Below are 14,715 nucleotides of genomic sequence, written 5' to 3' on the forward strand. Positions count from 1 at the left end.
ATACTAATTTCTCTCTAAAATGAGGAAAGCACAATTAACAATATCCTCTCTCTTGTAATAGGAGAAAAACACATACTTTCTCTTACAAAGGAAAAATACAAATATTTAGGAGAAAGTCCCTTGTATAATTCTCTCTTTAATACTCTCCTTTTCTTTTTGATTTATATATTTTTCTCTTACCAAAATGGAATCCATTTGCTTCCAAATGGGATGGATGTATATATGGATGTTGGAGGCAGTGGCGCTGGTGAAATTAAAATTGAACTCCTCTTGTTACAAGCTATCAACAGTTGCTGCTTTTCATTAATTGTCCCCCTCCCCCCCCCCCCCCCCCCTCCTTTTTTTTTTTTTATTTAGTAAGTCTCCACCGCCTTAGAAGAAGAATGAAGAAGAAAGAAGAAGCTTGGAAGCTGTAATAACAGCTATAATTATAGCACCTCCTTTGACTGAGTCAATTTACCTAATTGATAAGCAAAGGTGGCTTTACCTGCTGCTACAGCCATGACATGAGAGTTTTCCAAATTTTTCCATCACTTTGGAGAATAATTGTAGTGTTGATTGTAATAACACATAGAGTTGTGAAAAAGCTCATCTTATTGAGTAAAAACCAATGCATTTATACAAAGCCAATATACACGATAAACATAGAAATAACAACCAATACAAGGTAATAAAAGAGTACAACATCACAACAGATAAATACAACAAAGATTGCTTTTTAGCCTTTTGATTACCTTACTTTCTGAAATAGTATTGTTATATTTGTGATAATTTATCTACTAAGAATTCGATGCTTCTTATTTGGAAATAGAATTCATCTTGGCAGAACGATCTGGCGTTTCCGGTCAAACACTCTAGTATGGCCTTCCTGCTTTGCCATGCCAGTGAAAACTGTGATGGCTAACATACAAGCCGAAGTGATCCAAACATAGGCAACAAAGTAATAATTGAAAGCAACTATCTCGCAAGCAATATTGCTAGTGGGCTCAAATATTCATTTGGTCTGGGGTCCGTTGATGCATGATGGATGAGGAATATGTATATGTTTGGGCACGTACATGGATATATATATATATATATATATATGGACTAAAAGATAATTGCATAGTACAAGACAAAGTCTATGCTTCACAAGAAAACGGCTGTTGGATCTGAATTCATCCACCATATCAACAAATAAAATAAATTTTCAAAAGCTGTGAAAGTAACTCAATTGTCCTTGTCTTCATTGGAAGCTTTGCCTTTGAAAAAGAGAGGGAGGGGGGGGAACTATGTTAAACTAGATGTAATCACAAGTAATTTTTTATATTAAACACCATGCGAACCTATATGACACTTTAAACACATATTTACATAAAATGCCTGGTATATGAAATCTAAATGGTAATGAGCACCATGCAGGACTAACTTACTAAGAATATAATGGATGGAGAATTTCGAAATTACAGTACAAGCAAGAAATCAATAGTTCAGGGAACTCAACATGAGTTGATATCGAAATAAAGAAAAAGAGCCAAATAGTAGACAAATCAATCTCCAAATATAAGGTGTAAGCGAAGAAGAAACAGAACGATTTGAAATTTCAAGTAGTAAAATCAACAATCAGCTAGTTTCTGCAAGTGACTTAACAAATATCATCTCAAGAATTTAAACCATTGAATATGGGAAAAACATACACACACACACACACAGATTCAACAACCATGTGCACAGTTAGCAAGCAATGTCAGCCAAATCAACTTAGCAACAAGCACACTCTTTTGAAACAAGTTTAACTTTGATAACTATAACATTTAACTTAGTTAAACTAACATCCTCCAAATTAGATACAGAAAAAACTGAATTCCATGTTTAAGCTGATTTGGTGTGATCACAAAACTATCAAATCAAGTGAAGATAGATGATTGGGATAATGTCATCAACTTATCTCCACACTATAACAATTTACAAGCCATTGGCACAAATAAAGGAACTGCAAATCTATGCTAAAAATCGTCATGCCAAACGGGCAGTGCAATAGAAAACAATCATATTTTCCTTTGCCTAAGCAAAGTAGTAATAGTACAAATCCTAGAAACCTTAATTCGATCATTTCTATTTGCTTTCTACAACTCCAGAAATGTAAACCAAACCTCCTTAAAATAGGGCTTCTCTAGAAATTATATACTTTGACAATAATGATAAAAATCAATCTATCTTAAATGCCCATATCTAGACTTTATACAATTCGTATCAATTTGAACAAATGTACACCCAGTTGGCTTGCAGTTTCACTTTCACCAACACATGATACTTAGCTTAAAATCTAGCTAAAGCAAACCAAAAACTACCGGCATTACAAACAAAAACCAGTTTTCATAAACAAACAAAAGTACGATTTTTCCAAAATTCCAATAAAGCTAAGAAAACGTTAAGACCAACCCACCTTCTTAAACATTAGGGATATCGCAGAACCGCTACTGTCATATAATGGTATAATTACCCTGAGGATCATCTGAGAGTAGAGCACCAAAAGGTGATTCTCGGTCCTCCATTACAAGATCCTCGATGCCCCTTAACACCGCATGCAAGCAAACCAACACGACCACAATCGTAATCGAAACAATGACCTTATCCCACACTCCCGTCAGCAAAAGAGTTGCGACCGTGACCACCTACAGCCCCACCACGACGATCCCGTCGTCAATGGAGAAACCAAGCAGAATGAGAGCGTAGTCATGAAAAAAGTAGAGGAAGAGCCAGGCAACGAAGACGAGCAAGAAGACGATCATGGAGATTGGGTGGAAGATGAGGCTAAGGTAGAAAGCAAGCAAGAGGACCAGAGTCTAGTTTAAGCGAAAATGGGTCAAGTTCTAGGTGAGTCGGGTCATGGCATCGGAGAGACTAGAAGGGATGCTCAGTGCAATGGGGTCCAGGTGTTCACCCCACGGCCGACGCATGGCGAACACTGATTGGCTCACTTCCATGAAACGGGACATCAATCCGGTGGTGTGGCTGGGCATTGGTTCACTGATCTTCGGTAGCTCAAATTGGATGATAACAAAAACCATAGGGAAATTGAAGGTGAAATGTGGAAGGTGGTATATTAGTAAAAGAGAGAGAGAAATTGTACATGATGGATAGATAAAAAAAAATTTTGAAACAAGAAGGGTAATTTTTATTAACGCCTTCAAAACAGAGGTATTCGGCCAAATTCCCTTTAAAGTACGTTTGATTTGGGTTTTGGGCTTATAGGTTTTATTGGATTTTTGAGTGCTGCGAGGAATAACATTTCCCGCAACAAATTTATTTAAATTACAAAAAGGTCCTTTAATTCTCTTTTTTGTGGTTTTTTCTTTTTTCAACCCGATTTTTTGAGGTTTTTATGGTAGCTTTTTCTTCGTTGCATGGCCAACAGATTCCTGCCCTTTGCTGATCTGGCCATGATCCAACACCTTCAAAAGCTCGACATATTTCTTTTAATGGATCTCTTCTACAGGAGCTCTTCAACGCTTCACGACTTCAGTTTCTTGATTGATAAACAATTGGATCTCTGACGACATGTCCGAGGATGTGACATTAAATTTTGGCTTCTCTTCCACTAAAACTCCCATCATTAAAAGTATGTTTTTATTTTTATTTTTATTTTTATTTTTTTATGAACCGATTGAAAAGATATGCACAAAATTTTTGCATTGATAACATGTCGCTCTTTCTTGTCAACTTGAACAAGATCAATCGATGATAACAGGGCTCGATTAAGGCATAGGCCACTAGGCCAATGCCTAAGGCCCCCATTTTATTGGGGCTCCAAAAAAATAATTTATATATATAATATATACATATATTTATTAAATAGAATATAATTATTAGTTTATTTTGAAAATATAAAAATTTTGATTTAAAAAGAATTCTAAATTATCTTTTAATTGATTATTTAATTTTTTGAATGAATTCTAATTGACTATTTATTGTAATAATTATCTTTAATTATTTTTATTTTTGGAAAATAACATTAATTGAGTTCAATTAAACATTTTATATTCCATAATTAATTAAATTTTAATAATAAAAAAATATTAAATATTCTTCTTGTTTGTACACTTTTTCTCATTTCTTTATGTATTTTTTCTCATCTAACTCACTTATTTTCATTAATTATCATTCGCTCGTCTTTTATATTTGTCTACTTTTTGTATGTGATCCAAATGGCTCTAAAATAAAAGGTAAACTTATAAGTTAATATTTATTTTAAATTTCAAATATATCTTATTTTTTCATATAAAAGATTTAATTTGATTAGATAAAGAATTTGATTTAAATTAAATAATTGTATTCTCACAAATCTCTTCCACTATCTAATATACTTTTTTTAAAAAAAGTTAGGTATTTTTCTTGTTATATAGAAAGATCACTTTCATTATTAATTAACATATATTAATTTTATTATTGGCCAATCAAATTACATTTATTACATATCCATATATAAATATGTATTAGTGTATAGAGATTTTGTGTAAAATATCGTTAATAATAAAAATATATTTTATTACATACATGGTTCTTTATCTTATCTTTGAAAATTTTCAAAAAAAAAAAAAAAAGAAGGAAAAAAAAATCTCCTCTTACCGAGTTTCGTTCCACACCAACAATAAAATCTTCGTACCCACATATGATGGAAATTTTCAAAAATGAAAATTAATTTTTTCTTCCGAGCTTTATGAAGATTGTAGAATTTTTATTTGTGGAAATATTATTTATGTAATTTATTTGTGGAGATATTATTTATATAAATTATGTTAAAACCATCATATATTATTATAAAGATTGATAGTCAAATCTTGATAATACCCACACATTATGAAAATTTTCAAAAATCAAGATCAAATTATTTTTTTCAAGTCTTGTTAAGAATATAAAATTTTCCAAACAATTTTATTTCTAAAAGGAAATAAAATAAATATAAGGATGATATATGACAATGATTTTAAGATAGTGAAATTTTTAAGAAAATTTTTTTTTAATTTTTTTTTTTTTTTTTTTGGTAATGCTTTTGTAGAAAAAAGAATGAATATTATATAGATTATTATTATTATTATACTTGGAGATTAATATTTTGAGATCCTTCACAATTATAAGGTAATTTAGGAAAAAATAAATAAATATTTTTGGAGGTTGAATTCAGTTTATTTTTCAATTACACAGGCACCCATATAACCCTAAGGTCTAAGTCATTGAGTTTCATAGAAATACTCTAGAATTAAGATACTAACAATGAAAAATATATAGTTTTAAAAAATTAAATTAAATTCACCAGCATCCACGTAGGACTAATTAAAGTAATTTCTAGGTCATTAATTCTCCAGATTTTTTTAAGGCAAAAACAAATATAACCATTGTTGAGATGATATCATAGATGTGAAAATGGATGGTGCTGCTTTGGCATGGCATGGTTAAAGGTTGGCCCGTTCGTACTCGTTCCAATCCATTTATTTATTGTGTTGTGTGCTTGTGTCGACCCATTTAGTCATCATGTCATACTCATTTCGGCACATTCGTGTTTCAAACCAATCGATTTTATATTGATGCCAATTCAAATATGAATACGAATAGAAATTCCTTTTAAATGAAGTGAAATTAGAGGAATTTCAATCCATATCATTTTTTATTAGTATAAGATCATTATTTCACAACTAATTAATGTGTCAAATGGCTATTTAATTAGTAATATGAAGTCATTTAATTTGCTTTAATTAGTTATTTAATTATTCAAGGTACATTGATAGGTGAAGCCAAAATTTTATTTAATTAATAGAAGTTATCAAATCAAAATTGAAAGTGTTAGAATGTGCAATCGCTTGATTAGCGTAAATTACTCTAACTAATAAAATAGAATTTAAATATTTAAAAGGAATAAAAACAAATAACATATATATATGACATAATTGTTCTTGGGGTTCTTCTTGAACACCAAAAACGATCATGTCTAGGGATAATCTCACCGAACATTTTATTAAAAATTCAACAGAATGTTTCTATAAATTTAATATAATCCTATTTGTACTTTTGGATAAGAATATTTCTAATAGTACTCAACAGCAAATCACAGCCATAATGGCTACACAACTCCAACTATATACGTACACATATTTTTCAAATATTATAAGCAAGAAATCTTAGACAAGATCATCCCAAAAAAGGGAAAAATAAGAAATTTATAATTGTATACATCATAGATAGTTCACTAGAGAGTTCAAGTGTCTACACAAAGAAAGAGAATATATATACAAGTATATGTTCATTAGAGTAGCAAAAGAAATAAAACATATACCATCAGTAGTAGAAGAATGGATGTGATGGATGTAACACTCCGTCTCAAAATATATCGGAAATTTTCTCATGTTAACCGAGTTTGACCGTCTTTCACCAAATATGGTCATTTTGACTTTTTGCTCGGATGGAATTTTATGTTAATCGAGGCACCATTGTGGAGTACACATTGAACCGAGTTCTTAGACTAGTGTAGCATGTTGAAAACAGAACTATGGTTTGAAAGTTATGAACGGAACAAGTTGCAGTCCAAACTGTCCGAGGCTGTCGAGTTTGACTTTTTATTGTTGTGAAATTTTGCTTTGACTCATGTATGGTGGTAAAGTACTCATCGAGACGAGTCTGTAGACTTATGGCACACTTAATTTGGATCTACTGTTGAAAAGTTATAGATCTGTAAAGTTGTATCCATTTTTTTTTTAGATCAAGTTCAAAGGGGACTTTAAAGTGCGTCATGTGTTGCATTTATAAAGCACCATGTGTCATTCCAAATATAATATAATTTTATTATTATTTATTTTTCTTTTTTTCCTCTTTTTCTTTTCTTTTTCTTTTTCCCCCATTTGGGGAAAACACCCCAGCCACCTCCCCCATTTTACTTCCTTCTTCTTCTTCCTCTCCCTCTCTCCCTCTCTTTCCTTCTCCCTCCCTCTCCCTCTCAAGTCCTTCCCCTTTTTGTTTTCTCCAACCACCAAACTGCCACACGCACTGGCCAATGTGAAAGCCCACGACTAGGTGATGCTGGTGGCCAAATTCCCTTTTGGCCACTGGACACACCGAGATTGACCATCCAAAGCTGATAGTCGATGAGCCTCCGATTGCCATTTGACCAGTCCTTCTCCCCAGTTTTCAACACTCTGACCTCAAAAATGACCTTCATTTGTCCAAATTCCAAGCCATTCATGAGATACATAGAGGGGAGGTTTGGCCGAAACGTTCCGATCATTTTTCGACCAATCCCGAGTGCTTTGAGTTCAACTAAGGTTGGTTTCGTGTTCCTTGTTCTCCTAGCTTTTTATTAGTACCTTGTTTGTGAATTATGGTGGACTATTTAGAATGATGCCATTTTTGAATAAAATACTATTTTAAAGGTGGAAATTTGACAAAATGTACATGTTTAATATTTAAATTTATAATGCCAAATTTATGTTGAATTAAATAAGTATGACATTGAATTATTATTTTCAAAATTTAGGAAGCTGTAGTTTAAATGACTGCTAAATTATTGTTAAATTTGACTATTGAAATTATGGTACATAAAAAAATATTTTTATATTTTGTTAGATGTGAAATGGCATGTGATCTTAAATGATATTTTGGTATAAATTATTTTGGAGGTTATAAAATAATTATATTAAATTACTGTGACAAAAAAATATATCCATGCAATTAATTTTTTATTTATTTATGAATTTGGTTTTATGTTGGTGAAAATTGAAATATTTAAATTGATGGATTTATGATGTTTTGTATACATACATTTTATGAAGTAAGAAAAATATTTGTATTAGATTATGGAGTCCAAAATGTATTTAGGTAAGTTTAAATGCTTGTGTATATATCTGTATGTGTATATATTTATATATACACATAATTGTTAAAAGGTTGTAAATACGTGTTTGTGCGTATGAAAGCATATTGTGTTATTTAGAATTTTGGAAAGCATTATGTATTTTTGAAGATTAAGAAAATTATGATTTAATTTTATTATGCAATTTGTGTGATTTAAGCATATTTGTTATATAATATGTATTCTATAGTTTGGAGAAATTGATTATATTTATTGAATATTGAATATATTGTTATATTTATTTTGTATGATAAAATGTAATCATGTGAAAATTAAATTATATGTGAATTTATGTTTTTGATATAATTTTTACATAAAAAAATTTTAATGATTTAAGAAGAATACTAAGTATGAGTGTATAAAATATATGGTGTATTTGGATAATCGTGAAATTGAATTCTTATGAAAGAAATTAATTTTATGAGATTGATCGATTTATTTTGATGATAAGAGAAATATGGAATTTGACGGATTTAGTAATAGTATATAAATTTGAATGTATTTTATCTAATTTCGGTAACTATAATATTATAAAATTTTATAAAATTATACTAGTTTTTAAGATGCATCATGCAGTACTGGTGTTCTATACTGTATTATTATTAAGCGCACAAGTTTGTATGATCGTCTTGTGGGATGCCATGGATCTTAGGGTTAGCAAGTATTATAAAATGAGTATAAGCCACTCCCTCTATGGTCAGGATGATTTTTCATTATATTTTGATCATTTTGTGGTTGCCATAGACCTGAAGGTTGATAAATATATCTATACAGTGAGCATCAGCCACCTCTCTCCTTGGCCGTAGGATGGATGTTTATTAAGAGTGCAAGTTATATTCATAGTCATTCCTGTGAAGATAGGCAAGTATAATATAGAGTGAGCACCAACCGTCTCCCAGTTGGCCACGGGATGACTGTCATTACGAATCAGTATGCATATATGTATGGCCATTATGTGGGAGCTTTGGGTTCGAGGTATGGCAAGTTTAGTGCACAGTAAGCATAAATCGCCCTCACAATCGATTGTTTAGCCATGGCAGATTGTAAGCAATCAGTGCTGCATGACGCTAAGGTATCGATTGCAAGTTTTTCTCTTTAACCTTCCCGTCAGGTGGTGCTTGGAACGCTAGGTACCGTTAGACACAAGTGGCATACAGTATGATGCATCAAGTATCTTTTCATATACACATGTATCTATATACATATATATATATATATACATATATATATTTACTATGTTATGTTTGTATGTTCCACACCACAAGGGCAACGAGCTGACGTAGTCCATGAAGAGCTAGCCACGCAACTATGTTGCCTATGAGTCCAGAAGAATCAGATAGCCAATATGGGCAACCACCCCCAGTCTGTATTGGTAGCCAAGTGTCATCGACAGCTGAAATCATAGATCGCCCAGTATGCTAGTTGGTATCATATGCACCTCCGATACGAGTGTGCATATTTCCTAATATGTTTTAAATTTAAAATATTATTTTATTTTATTTATTTTATTTTATGTTATGTTACCTTTTTTATTCATAAATTAACTTTTTTTAATATTATTCTTATTTGTCTTTCTTGTTATTGCTATTATTATATTAACATTATTGTTGTTATTAACATTGTCATTATTATTATCTTTATTATTGTTTATTTACTTATCTATTAATTAGTATCATCATTATTAGTAGTCATTATTGTTAGTATTCATTTTTTTAACAATTATTATTATTATTATTATTATTATTTTATCATCCTCACTATTTATTATTATTTTCATCATTTATTATTATCATTATAATTATTTTCATTATCATTATTATAATTATTGTTATTACTATATTTATTATCAATGGTATTTACCAATAAAATTGCTGTCAATTATTATTAGGGTTGTTATTATTAATTGTTGGGATTTTTATAATCATTATTATTTGTTATTATTATAATTATTATTATTTATTTATTCATTATTATTACTTGTTATTATTATCATCATCATCATCATCATCGCTAATATTATTTTTATTGTTATTGTTATTATTATTGATTATTATTATTATTATTATTATTATTATTATTATTAGTATTATCATTATTATTATATGTGAAAGTCTTCGAGCAAGTGTGAAAGCCTTCGGGCAAATGTGTAAGCCTTCGAGCAAGCATGTAAGCTTACGAGCAAGTGTGGAAGCCTATGGCAAGTTATGGTGTTATTGTCATCAATATTATCATTATTTTTATTGTGTTGTAAAACAGTATTAGAATGTAGCATGCTACTAAGAGGGTAGTGTGGACGGACATGGTTAATTAAAGGTATTTCTTGTTTCAAAATTATTTCTATTATATGTATCTATATTGATATTTTGTTATCAAAGTGCTGCAAAATTTGGAATTTATTGAAGTAAGGTGGGAGGGATAAGGTGGTACCATATAAGAGTGCATTTTCATGCTAGAAATTTTTGGGGCATGCTCTACCCTTATGAGAGATGCTGATGAATTTTCCATAAGACAGTCCAGTAGAATTTCCCCTAGGATCAGAGCTTATTTAGGGTTTCGAGAAGGGATCCTGGATGGGTCTTGACAATAGAGATGCTTGGATGTGTGGTGAGGACCTAGCAACAATATTTTGAGGTAATAGTTGAAAAGATACAAAATGTGAGACAATAGTATATAGAAATATATATACATACATATATATATATATATATATGTTCAAAAATCTATCTCTCCAAGCCTTACTCCCTCTCTTTTTAAAGATTCCCCAATTTTGAAAAATAATTTTAGAAGACCTATAGAACATGTTCCCAAAATAAAAGAAATTTCAAAGCTCACCGAACATCATCAAATCTATAGAAAAGTTTCAAAGGTCATAATACACTATCGAAATTCATGGAAACATTTTAAAATACAAAGAATATCATAAAACTTCAAAGAGAATCAAATATATAATTATAAGGATCCTATCCAAGATCACTTATCAGAATCCTAGATAAGCTCTAATCTTAGGGAAACCTTACCAAACCTTCTAATGGAAAGGCTGATAGCATCTCCCTTAAGGGTTGGACATGCCATAAAATTTTCTGTAAAGAAAATACATTTCTAAATGACACCCCCTTATTACTCTCATCTTACTATAAAGATTTCCACAACAACAGCACTTTAAAATAATACAATACATGGAACAAGCATAATAATAATCCAACACAGTATATAGAGTATCATAGAGTTTACAAATGAATACAGAGTTTAATACAACATAAAGGAATAAAGAAGAAATATTACAAGAAAGCAAGAAAAAGAAAAAGGACTTCTTAGGATTCTACACGAACAAAAAATGTTGAACTTGTCTTCGAACGGTCAACGCCTACTAACCTGAGCCTAGGGGAACGAAATAAAAAATATGAAATGCTAATCATCCTAATGAGTTATCCAAACCACTACATAAATTATAATAATGTAGATAAATAAAAGTAAAGGAGATTAATAATAAATAAATAAATAAATAATGAGTAGTTAAAAATAATGAATGAGTGCAATAAGAGTTTTCTCTCAAAACACTTACAGTTTCACTCAGTTGGTAAAATTCTCCTTTTTAAAACTATTTTCGCAAAACCATCATTTTATACGCCAAATATCAAGGAAATAAATAAACAAGTTAAATACAAATAATTTAAAATCAAAATCGACATTGAAAATAATTTGATAAGAAATTATTAAATTTAACGTAAAACATCATAAAGTAAAATAAAATCATAAATAACATTTATATTTGAAAATTTTTATAACAAAGCAAAATTAGCCTCAATATATAATTTATAAAATCTTAATGAAATGATTTAGTTAAATAATAAAAGAAATATTTTAATTTAAAACATCAATTAGAAATGAATAATTAAAAAAAATGATAAAATTCATTTAAAACGTCAAATTGAAATAAATAATAAAAATATGATAAAATGCATTTTAAAATATCAGTTTAAAATAAATAACAAAATTTTGATAAAATACATTTTAAAACATCAATTTAAAATAAATGATAAAAACATGATAAAATACATTTTAAAACATTTTATTTTGAAAAACGTGTCAAGAAAACAACTTGATGTACCACATTACATATCAAGTGGTGCCAACCTGTACCCAACATTCCAAAAACCATTCTGATGGGGAGGTTAAATAGAAAACTTGCAAACAGTCACGTTAGCGTCCTAGTAATGCCAATGTTTATAACAATCAACCTGGCCATGGAAGGATACAGCTGATGCTCACTATGCATTATATTTGCTAACTCTTAGGTTGATGACTCTTAGAAGAAGACAATATATACTTCTGCGCTAATCAACAGAAATAATACAAAACACACCAGTATTATATGATACATCTAAAATCATAAAATTATAAACCTCATGAGTATTGAAAATCTCATAAAATGCCTTCGAGTTTAGTACATCTTTTTAAGCCCATAAAATTCCACATTTCCTTTTAAACCATCATGATACATTCATCAATTTAAATACACCAATATTTACCACCATAAAAACAAATCCATAAATATTAAAATGCACAAACATACTTTTGAGTACAATAATTTAATACTAATATTTTTTGTAAATCCTTAAAATTAATTTATCAGAAAATAACATTAAAATCACATTAAATTCACATAGATACATTTCATTATACATAATAAATTCAACAATAAAATTTAACAATAATTTAAAACCATAATTTCTTTAAAACCAAAATACAAATTTGATGCAATACATATATTTAAATCAATATAAATTGGCATCATAAATTTAAATAGCAATTTTTCTTAAATATTAAACCTATAATATTTTTCAGAAATTCAGATAATACAATATACATATATATAACACAATATATATATATATATATATATATATATATATATATATATATATATATATATATATATATTACAACCCCAAAATAGTTTTTTGAAAGAGGATCACTGATCTCACATGTATGGATCACTCAAGATCCTCTACGGAATCGGTTCCATGATTCACACGTGTGCCTAAAATATCAACAACACACATCACCGATTACAATAATATTTTAATCGAATATTATATACGTAGGTTACTAGGTGAAGCTAACACGAATATTGTCCAAAATATATAAATTATAAACCAAAACGAAGCTTGTAATATGAGGATTATGGATTAGGTCTTACCTTTCGAAGATCGGAATAATGGTCGACAGGATCTGACCATGAAGGTCGGGAACCAACTATCCCGAATCTCCCCATCTGTTGAGATTTGGATGAAACAAACGTTGGATTTGAATTTAGGAAAGTCAAAATAGGGGGGATATATCTGTGGTCTCGTTGGAAACTCTCCGGAACCAAGGATTGTGGCATCGCCATGATTGTCGGTGAACGTCATCAGTGACGGGGCATCCGATGATCATTGGTCTTGAAATTTGGTAGAAAGGTAGATCGGAGTGTGGGCTTCAAAGTGATGTGGGCGGTATAAAAAATGGATGGCTGGATTGTGAGAAATCGACAGTGGAGCCGATGATGCTGCCCCTTAAAATCTCCCCGATCTTGGAACGTCACCGGCATACTAGTCATGAAGCTTAGCCAGCCGATCGGTCTCAAGGCTGACCTAGTGGTCTGGTGCATGCACTCCAATAGTGGCCGGAGCATGGTGGATCACAGCTGGCCTATTTCTCTCTTCTCTCTCATCTTTCTCCCTCCTCTCTCTCCTACTTCTTTACCCAACACATGCCCATTAGCCAATAAAAACACCATGCATGGGTGTCACTGTGCACTCATAAGATTGGTCAAAATCTTGACACATGGCACAATATCATTGGGCACTGTACACATGTTTTCATACACATAGATTGGTACATGGTAATGCAGTCTTCAAAAAATTTCTCAGATCCATAACTTTTTAATCAAATATCCAAATTAAGTGTGCTCTTAGTCTATGAACTAATATTGATGAGTACTTACAACAATATATAAGTCAAAACCAAACTTTAGAAGAATAAAAAGCCAAACACGATACTATTTAGACAATTCATATCGCAATTTGTTTTGCTTATAACTTTCGAATCGTAACCTTGTTTTTAACATGCTTCTAGTATAGGAACTCGGATCGATATGCATTTTGCAGTGATGACTCGGTCAATGCAAAACTCTATTTGGAGTAAAAAGTAAACTTAGACCCACTCGGTCAACATCAATCAACTCAGTCAACATACAAAGAATTTTGATATATTTCGGAATGGGACGTTGCATAATCATACCAATCTCATATATAACCATATAATATCTATAATATTCATAAAACCCATGCGCTGTCAAGTGGCCTTCTCTTTTCTTGATGCAAATACTCAAATCCGTAACTAAGAGACTAGAGGAGAGGTGTTTAGGGCTGACAACTAAATTGGTCTCATCATCGATGGCTTCCTTATTTTTATAGGCTCTTTAATTAATAAGATTTCCTTTTCCTTCTGTTTTTTGGACAACGGCTAGCTGGTTCAACAAGCAAGGATCTTTGAAGACACGTTGTTTACCGTTAAAATTAAAAGCTACTAATCATTCCCTCATAGCCCTGTTCACTTCTACTACAAAGAGTCGTTCTATTCAGCTGCATGCCTGCACTTACAATATTTAACATGGGAAAAAAAAACTATCAAAAGGGTTAAAAAAATTATAAACAACAAATTCAAATATTAAATTTCATTTATTTTTCCTTAAAAATTCAGTCGCAACTAATACTTAATATCATATAATATTAAGAAAATTATAAATTTATTTTTTAAAAAAATTTTAATTTTTTAAATTTAGATTTTAAATT

At 30.5% G+C, this 14,715-nt stretch overlaps 1 pseudogene; it reads right to left on the minus strand.

Annotated features, from left to right (window-relative positions):
* Positions 1-2,462: 2,462 nt before the first annotated feature.
* On the minus strand, positions 2,463-3,002 carry LOC107428747 (PRA1 family protein D-like; annotated as a pseudogene).
* Between the last annotated feature and the right edge of the window lie 11,713 nt (positions 3,003-14,715).

This window comes from Ziziphus jujuba, chromosome 12 (genome assembly GCF_031755915.1).
Source record: "Ziziphus jujuba cultivar Dongzao chromosome 12, ASM3175591v1".
Lineage (NCBI taxonomy): Eukaryota > Viridiplantae > Streptophyta > Magnoliopsida > Rosales > Rhamnaceae > Ziziphus > Ziziphus jujuba.